Raw genomic sequence first — 9505 nt, 5'->3', positions numbered from 1 at the left:
CATTTCGGCAATTGCAATAAGGAACACTGATTTTTAATTGGTTAAGTTTATTTTACGAACAATTGTACGAAATATTCGTTGATTTTGAATAGTAATGTTACTTTAAACCGTATACACTTACTCAATGTACGTCGCAGGCTTAATCATGAAGCTAAGACTGTAGTCTGTATCTTTGCAGAGTTTCACCGTATTTGCCTGCTTGAACCTCCCACCATCGGGCTTAAAATGAACCGGTGAAGCGTCTTCGAATTTGCACATCCGTAAGGATACTATGAAATAATGTACCATATTAAATTTCAGTTTTTATTAAACGATATAACACATGATGGAAACATATATATTGCACTTTAGTATGTTTCTAATATAGATATTACCCGTTCTAAAACACACGTCTTAAAATATTTTGGCTGCTGTGTTGCTGCATTTATCTTCCAATATAAGATTTTTTTAAAGTTAGCATATATAATATTTACGTTTACATGTGGATCAATAGTTGCATATATACGCGTATCAAAAGTTATGTTTTAGCAACATTTTCCATAAACGGCCAAGTACAATATTTAAACGTGGAAGTAAACTGATTAATGTATTCCCCAAAGTAATTTTCGGTGTTTTTTTCAGACCGTTTGAGAGTTTAATGTGAGACACAAAACAACATAAGATAAAACATACGAACAAGTTCCGCACACGTGCAATGTAATGTATTACCATGTACCCTTTTTACTTGTGACAGAATTCTGTTGCTGAAGTCAGACAATAGCTCAATGCAAAATACTTGACTATGTTTATCTCTTAGCTCTGCAGTGAGAGGAACTTTGATGGTATTTGTTTTAAAGCATCAATAATTCAACGTTGTATGACATTGGGTAATCAGACGTTGAGCGAGATGCTAGCGAGATTATACGATTTTTATATGTGTTGAATTGTAATATATTGATACAAATATGTTATAATAACACAATAAGCAAGAAAAATGATACATTTAAGACGAATTTCATAAAATACAGCAAATACAAATTAGCGCCACGAGCCGATTGTGACGAAGATAATTCGTACTTATTTTCCTACAATACCCGATGCATTCGTCTTTTAGTAAGTGTTCGTGTGTCGTATGAATCGATATCGCTGCAGGAATTTCAAATGAACTGTTAAACTTAATTTAGATTCACATCGTATATGCATGATATACATGCTGGCGAATTCGGCTGTACAGCCTTTTTCGATTTCATAATTAAATATCTGGCTTATTTAGCATTTTTCGACACATGTTCTTCTTAGCTTTTATTTTAGTTTATATTAAAATATATGTATAATAAGTTTTTTTTACACATTTTATATTAATGAATAAATATTTGACAAGATCGTATATACCCGCTTAAACTAAAAAGTGGCGGGTGTACTGTGGAGGAATGTTATGTACTGGTATGTTGTTACACATCAGCAAACCTGTTGTTTTAATGTATACATATACAACGTATGCAATGTTAGTCTATGTATATGGCTGCCAATAAACTGTTTTTTGGGAAACTTGCACTTTTAAAAGGACCTTCTCATAAATTGAATTACGACGATTCTAATTTGTGTTTATCATTCCAAAATGAAACGATACAGGATCAAAATGTCTCCTATGCTTTTGTAAGGTATTTTGGTAAACACTTGTATATAACACTGATAATGTGGTTAGAAAATGAAATTACGTTTTCTCAAAGATTCTGAATGTAACTCTAGTCGAAGGAATTTTGTTTGTAAAATTTTGTTTTTTATTTTGAATAAAATTTGTTTACAAAAAACTCTGAATGAAGTATGTTTGTGATGACTAAATGAATGACAAAATGAGCAATTCTAATGAAATCCCTTTAAAGCGAAACTAAACGTGATTTTGTTTTTATATGCTCTGCATATTGTTCAAGATTAAATATGGTTTAATCAACGCAATTGCAATATAATAACTGAACCATTTTATTGCGACATCGTTGATTGTTTTTTCGACCAATAATTCTTCGAACTATTAAACACGAAGAACATATTCCGAAGGAATGTCAAAACGCTGATATATATTATCCCCGCTATTGATTACACACCGAACTGTTAATTAACACTTATCTCAGGAGAATAAACATCCAGCTAACATTGGCTTTGTACCCATGTAGCTAGTATTTTATGGCACCACTATATCTCATTTTGCCAGCTTTAAGAGCTTCAATAGCACTGTTAACCAGCACAATCATTGAATCGCGTGATAACACACTCATTTATGATTGTCAGAATAAGAAAGCCACAAAACGTTGCGTATCTTTTCCAAACCGAGTAACTTATTAAAGTCTCTATAACGCTCAAAATCAACGAAAATTTCGTTAAGTATTTCGTAAAATAAAGTTAACGCCTTAACAATCAGTGTTCCTTATAGCAATAGCCAAAATTTCAACGCTAGATGTGGTATGATTACATAGATTTTTGTAGATACAAAATGCTCGTTTTTGTTTATTTGTGGCCACAATTAATTCCCGCGAATATATCTATTCATCCGACACAAGAACACCATTTTAGTGTTCATGTGTCGTATGTGGAATGATACATAGATTTTTGTAGATACAAAATGCTCGTTTTTATTTATTAATTAAACAATTAAAAATCAGTGTTCCTTATGTGAATTGACGAAATTTCAACGTCAGATGTTGTCTGGTAAAATAGATGTTTGTAGATACAAAATGGTCGTTTTTATTATTGTTTTGCATATCTATTCATCATATGGGAAATAAACGTACACCGTCTGCTGTCATAATTTTGTAACTTGCATTCAACTTAGTTGCATTCTGTATGTTGCCTGTTGCTTACTTCCGTTGCGTTGGGGCTTATTGGCAAAACCTATTACGCCTGGTTTCAGAGTACAGTGTCATGAAGTTTTTTTTTATATAATTTAAAAGTACAAATTAATTACAGATAAATGCATAGTTATTCAGTAATGAATCAGGAATAATGAATACATGAACATTGGATCGTCACAAAGCATATTGCAACAACCATCAAGATAGATAATAAGCATGTTTGAATTTTCATGACGAATCTAAGAATAATCGTCGTCATAATGTAAATATTCACAATGAATTTTATTATTTTAACCTAAATATCATTCCATATTTTAGTTTAAAACGTGAATGCTGCACATCAAATGTAATGTCCTAAAAGGATAAAGTGACATCTCTAGCTTGCACAGCTGTTAATTATGTTTGTCGATAAGTTCCTTTTTAGTTAAATGTCAAGCAGACTGCCTTATTTCTCAAAAGAGTTGCTACCTAATGGTGAATGTAATAATAAAAGCATTAATAATAATGATGATGATACTAATACTAATAATAATAACAATAATAATAATAATACATTAATAATTACCTCCACACATACACTTACATTACATACATATGGAGACTGGCATCATTTTCATTTAATGACATATACACATTATATATATATATATATATATATATATATATATATATATATATATATATATATATATATATATATATATATATATATATATATATATATTTATATATATATATATATATTATGTGTATGTTATATATATATTATATATATATATATTAGGTGTCAGTACAACTAAAATTAAACTTTTAGCATATGTTGTTTCTGATGGGATTATTTAGATGTAACGTTTCCCCAAACTATTTCGCATTTATCGACATTGGAACATATATATGTTATTCAAAAGTATCGAAATGTGTTTTGCCATAACATAAAAAAAGTTTTAATATGTAGACACATACAAAATTACTTCATACATACACTTACTCAATGAACGATGACGATTTCTGCATAAAGCTAATTCTTATCTAAGTCACACACCTTGCCTCTGACTTTGAAATGAAATACATGTTAATCAATAGATAAAGATGCAATTTGAAAGTGTGCAAAATTATCATTAAATCTATAGCCTAGTTAGCAAGTAATTTATCATTTTTCAAACGGTACCGCTTTTAAAACCGAAGTAGGATTTCTAGACGTATACTCCATTCATTTCGACAAACGCGATTATTTTTAAGTTTTAAAGCGCAAAAAGACGGATTTCTATCTTGTAACCACCAGATATATTCTAATTGGCATATATAAAATAAAATCTATAGCCTAGTTAGCAAGTAATGTATTATTTTTCAAACGGTACCGCTTTTAAACCAGTATTTCTAGACGTATACGTCCATTTCGACAAACGCGATTGTATTAAAGTTTTAAAGCGCAAAAAATGGATTTCTACCCTGTAACCACCAGATATATTCTAATTGGCATAGATACAATATGTTTCACATTTATACTTAAATGTACTATGCCAAATAAGGTTTGAGGCTTTAAGTCTGTGCCTTTGCTCATTTTCAGCCTATTTACCTGCTCGAACCTCCCACCATCGAGGTTAAAGGGATCTTTTCACGCTTTGGTAAATTGACAAAATTGAAAAAAGTTGTTTCAGATTCGCAAATTTTCGTTTTAGTTATGATATTTGTGAGGAAACAGTAATACTGAACATTTACCATGGTCTAATATAGCCATTATATGCATCTTTTGACGATTTTAAAACCTACAAATTATAAAGCGTTGCAACGCGAAACGATTGAATAATTTGGAGAGTTCTGTTTTTGTCGTTAAATTTTGTGAAACTACGAAGATTGCTTATATAAGGTATAAAATACGTCGAGTAAGTGTTCTCGGCGGAATAGCTCAGTAGGCTAAAGCGTTTTTACTTCAGGACTCTGGCAGGACTCCAGGGGTCACTGGTTCGAAACCTGGTCCGGGCAATGTTCTTTTCCTTTTTTTAAATTTTATTCTTGATTTTTTACTGGAGCTTTTACGATCCAATGTTTACATTTATCGATATAAAGCATTTAATGAATAAGTTAAAAAATGCCAAAATCTGTGAAAAGGCACCTTTAAAGTGAACCGGAAAGGCGTCCTCAATTACGGAAACCCGTATTGTAATTTCGAAATTATGTATCATAATTGGCGTTTGGATGTAAAACATCGGATGGTATCTGATACAAATAAATATATCACTTGCATATATTTCTCAAATATGCATGCAATATGAAACCATTTTACGGTAAAGATGTCTTCAAATATATTCGTTGCAATGTGGATGCCTTTATCTTTAAATAAACGCACGCTTTATTAACATTGTATTTTTGCTACGTCTAACGTTTGCCTTTAAGTTGAAAAATATGTCACAAATGATGTTTTATCACAATATTTGACAATGCAGGCCACATTTCGAACTGTGTTTTACGCTCACAACCTATTCAGTCGTCTATTCCAATATGTCTAAGTTTCAATTTGACAAGTAACACGGACCAACATGAAACAAACATACAAATAACTCCCAAATATACATTTAATTCAAGGTCTATACAGTTTGAGTCATCCATATTGCACGGTTGTCAATGACAATATAACCGATTGCCGTTGACTAGATTGTTCATTGCAATATGTTAAATCCGACTTTGTCTCAATGATACTTAATTATGTGCCAGCTGTGCTTATCGTTGAACTGCTAGTGTAAAGACGCTGTGTTTTAATGTATATAACATCAGTTCACGTTATATGATTGCGCGAAAACCAGTGCAAATGGCGTGTATATTTTCGAATTGAAATGAAAAGCAGTGTATGTACAAGTATACGGAATCCACTCTATGCCGCGAATTTCATCGGCAATGAAGAACAACATTTCATTAACCATAAATGATACCAACACCATCAGTATGTTGATTATGCTATTCAAACGTTACCTTCTTTTTGTCTCTCAAACTATGCGTGACAAAAAACAACTAATGTCCTATGGTATTTCCAATAGATGTTAAATTTCCAATAACCGCAAGGTAAAAGACCTTATCTTATATCGCCTAACTATTCGTTGCCAACAAATGTTATGTTGCACGAATTTGAATATTACATATCCAATACATTTAGTTGAATAGACGCATATCTTCATTGCCTTAGGTTTTGCCATGATAAAGATTTAAGCATGCATGTACATTTATCTTGTTCTGATACAACATGTAAACAATGTCTCGTATCCTTAAAATGTTTGTTTTATTACCGAAGGTTAAGTCTAATATTAAACACATTCACACAACCAATATGAAGAATACTGTCTGCAGATGAATGTTACTTGAACAGTCGTCAAATAAGGTTTGAGGCTTTAAGTCTGTGCCTTTGCTCATTTTCAGCCTATTTACCTGCTCGAACCTCCCACCATCGAGGTTAAAGGGATCTTTTCACGCTTTGGTAAATTGACAAAATTGAAAAAAGTTGTTTCAAATTCGCAAATTTTCGTTTTAGTTATGATAATTGTGAGGAAACAGTAATACTGAACATTTACCATGGTCTAATATAGCCATTATATGCATCTTTTGACGATTTTAAAACCTAAAAATTATAAAGCGTTGCAACGCGAAACGATTGAATAATTTGTTTTTGTCGTTAAATTTTGTGAAACTACGAAGATTGCTTATATAAGGTATAAAATACGTCCAGTACGTGTACTCGGCGGAATAGCTCAGTAGGCTAGAGCGTTTTTACTTCAGGACTCTGGCAGGACTCCAGGGGTCACTGGTTCGAAACCTGTTCCGGGCAATATTCTTTTCCTTTTTTTAATTTTATTCTTGATTTTTTACTGGAGCTTTTACGATCCAATGTTTACATTTATCGATATAAAGCATTTAATGAATAAGTTAAAAAATGCCAAAATCTGTGAAAAGGCCCCTTTAATACTACTTTGCTTTCTTGGTCATTTACAGCATATTGATTCCAACTTTTGGATGGTGCTAATGGTAACCAGCGTCTGAATGCTTTTCGTTTCGTTTTCAACATGACAATTAGAGAGTTTACGTGTTTCAGAAACGAAATTATTTTTTTACCATTTTTGTGTTACTTCACAATTAAATTTTCATTGATGTGAGCAAAAACGACCGTTACACGTTATTACGAAATGTATCAAAAACGTTTTTATCTTATCAGCTAATGCTGTTTATTGTGTTTGAAACGCAGTTTGCGCTTCGAAAAACAATCGTATTTAAGCGTGCACTTAAACATCATATAATTATGATATATGTGTGCATTATTACATACAGTGTATTAATACAGTTTATCATTTCAGAGGGATAATACAGATTGATGAAATTGTGAGCAACACGTGTATTAGCAATCACTTTCGACCGATGGCGAAATCTTATGAAATGATACTTACTATAATTGTAATTCTAAGATTTATTTTGAAGCGATACCTTTGCAATATCCGAGAATAATGTTGTGACGAACAATACCTTATGTACAGCGTGTTTTTACCGATATGATGGAGGATCATTCTTTAAAATTTGATAAGCTTTCATGTGTTGACATCTATTTACAGCGCTGAATAGTATTTTTCCTAACCAGTGCCGATATGGTATAAGAACAGTTTACTAAGTCCCCGGTCATGAGTTTTGTTGACATTTATATTCGCTCTCCATATATGTTGCCTCATATTTGACGTTGTCAAGTTTCAATTACGACGCATAGAAAACCGTTCCTGTCTAAAATATCAACGACCTCTAATCTAGGTTTATTAGAAACTTTTGAAAAGGCAATTTTCCACGCACCAGTTTTCAAATACCAGTGGCAAAAGAATTAATTTAATAAACAATAAAAGCACGTTCCAATTATAAGCTTAAAAAAGTACATGCTTACTATTTACTTATTGAAGTTAAAAGGACAGGAACCGAGAAAATAATTAAAAAAACACGAAAAATCACACCACCTTTAACAAATAAAACCTTTGTAAACAACTAAAATTAAGAACCAGATGCATACATAACTAAATGCATTCACCTCAACAGTATAATAATATATTTTCATCGGATATATCGGTCTTGGTGTAAACAGATGCACGCTATCTGCATCCTTTTTTAAATTCATCTGTTTTACACCCGAATTTTGTGAATCACCCTTGTGAATTGCAGTTTGGATATATGTATTCATCATCAATAACGTCAGCTGAACCTTGAGCCAAAGCCATGCTGAACTTTTAATGAAAGTTATTTTATATTTTTCCAATAAATGGTTGGGAAAAAGTCCGTTCACTTTTCATAATGAAAATATTAGCAAATAAACGTTTAAGTGGGACCCTGACCGTTGAGGTGGGTAACATTGTATTCATCCGTCACAAACCGTCTCCGAGCTCTGGACATTTGTGGGAATCTATTTAAAAACATGCATGCTGAATGATGGTGTTACAGTCTAGAATAACTATAACATGCCCACTTCTAACATGTGATAGTTCGGCAAAAGCCATCGTCTTTCACGCGGAACGCCATCTCCTGATTATGGACATTTATTTTATTTTCAAAGTGCCTGATGAACTCTGAAATGTACGGAATCCGGATAGTGCCAAGTTGAGTGTCGCGTGTCGACCTTCGAGGTCGACATACGACATTCAAGCGACATTCTCTCGACGCGCGACAATCAATATTTGAGTTATGCATATCGCGCTGGGTTTTAGAAAAAAAATATCGCAGAAAATCTTGACTGGCGACTGATTTGTCGCGCGTCGTTTTGAGCGTCGAGAGAATGTCGCTTGAATGTCGTGTGTCGACCTTCGAGCGCGACACTCGACATTCTCTCGACATTCTCTCGACACGCGACCAATCAGTCGACAGTAGAAGCAGTAGCAAATAACTGCATTAACATTGCATGCTATGCATTTTCCAGATTTTTCATCAAGAGTCAATAACATGAACTGGAATTGTTATCTCTTTTAGGTATTATCTGCACATCATAATTATGATATTGGTTCTTATTCCATGAGCAATGAAATCAAAGCACAATACTCTATAATCTGTAGATTATGTAACTTGTTCAATTGTTTATCAGTCTATTAACAACCATTTATTGTAATAGCCTTACATATAGATGATACAAGTGTTGTTTATTCATAGATAAATAATTGATGGAACTTGGAAATAATTTGATCTGGAAAATTTTTGTTAATTGGGAACCTTGATTCTGAATTTTGTCAAACATAGTTTTGTTTCGTGAATATAGGGTATCATGTTTTGCGTTCATTATGTTATGGATTTTGTTGTTCTTCTGGTTTAAAATATATTAATAAATCACATGAAGAAAAGAGAAGCTATTTGTTAAAATTTTATTTATTATTATATAATTATATAACACAGCAAAACATAACTGCAAGAATGTTGAGTGGACACATTATTAAAATAAACGTATCGTTCAACCCAGTACAATAAAATATGCATCATTTAAAATGGACAAATCATAAATTATTACATGTAACTGTGTCATGAATTAAAAGTAAAAAGCATTTAGACGGCTATTATTTAATTAATGCATGCGCCTAAATTGTTACCAGATTGCATGTTCAGTCCACACTAATCAGGGAGACACTTTCCGCTTTTGTCGTACTTTTCAATGAGCGAAAATCCAGTTTTCGCAGAAAGTATCG

This window comes from Dreissena polymorpha, chromosome 16 (genome assembly GCF_020536995.1).
Source record: "Dreissena polymorpha isolate Duluth1 chromosome 16, UMN_Dpol_1.0, whole genome shotgun sequence".
Classification (NCBI taxonomy): Eukaryota; Metazoa; Mollusca; class Bivalvia; order Myida; family Dreissenidae; genus Dreissena; species Dreissena polymorpha.
The sequence above is the reverse complement of the archived record's forward strand: the minus strand, read 5'-3'. Positions refer to the sequence as shown.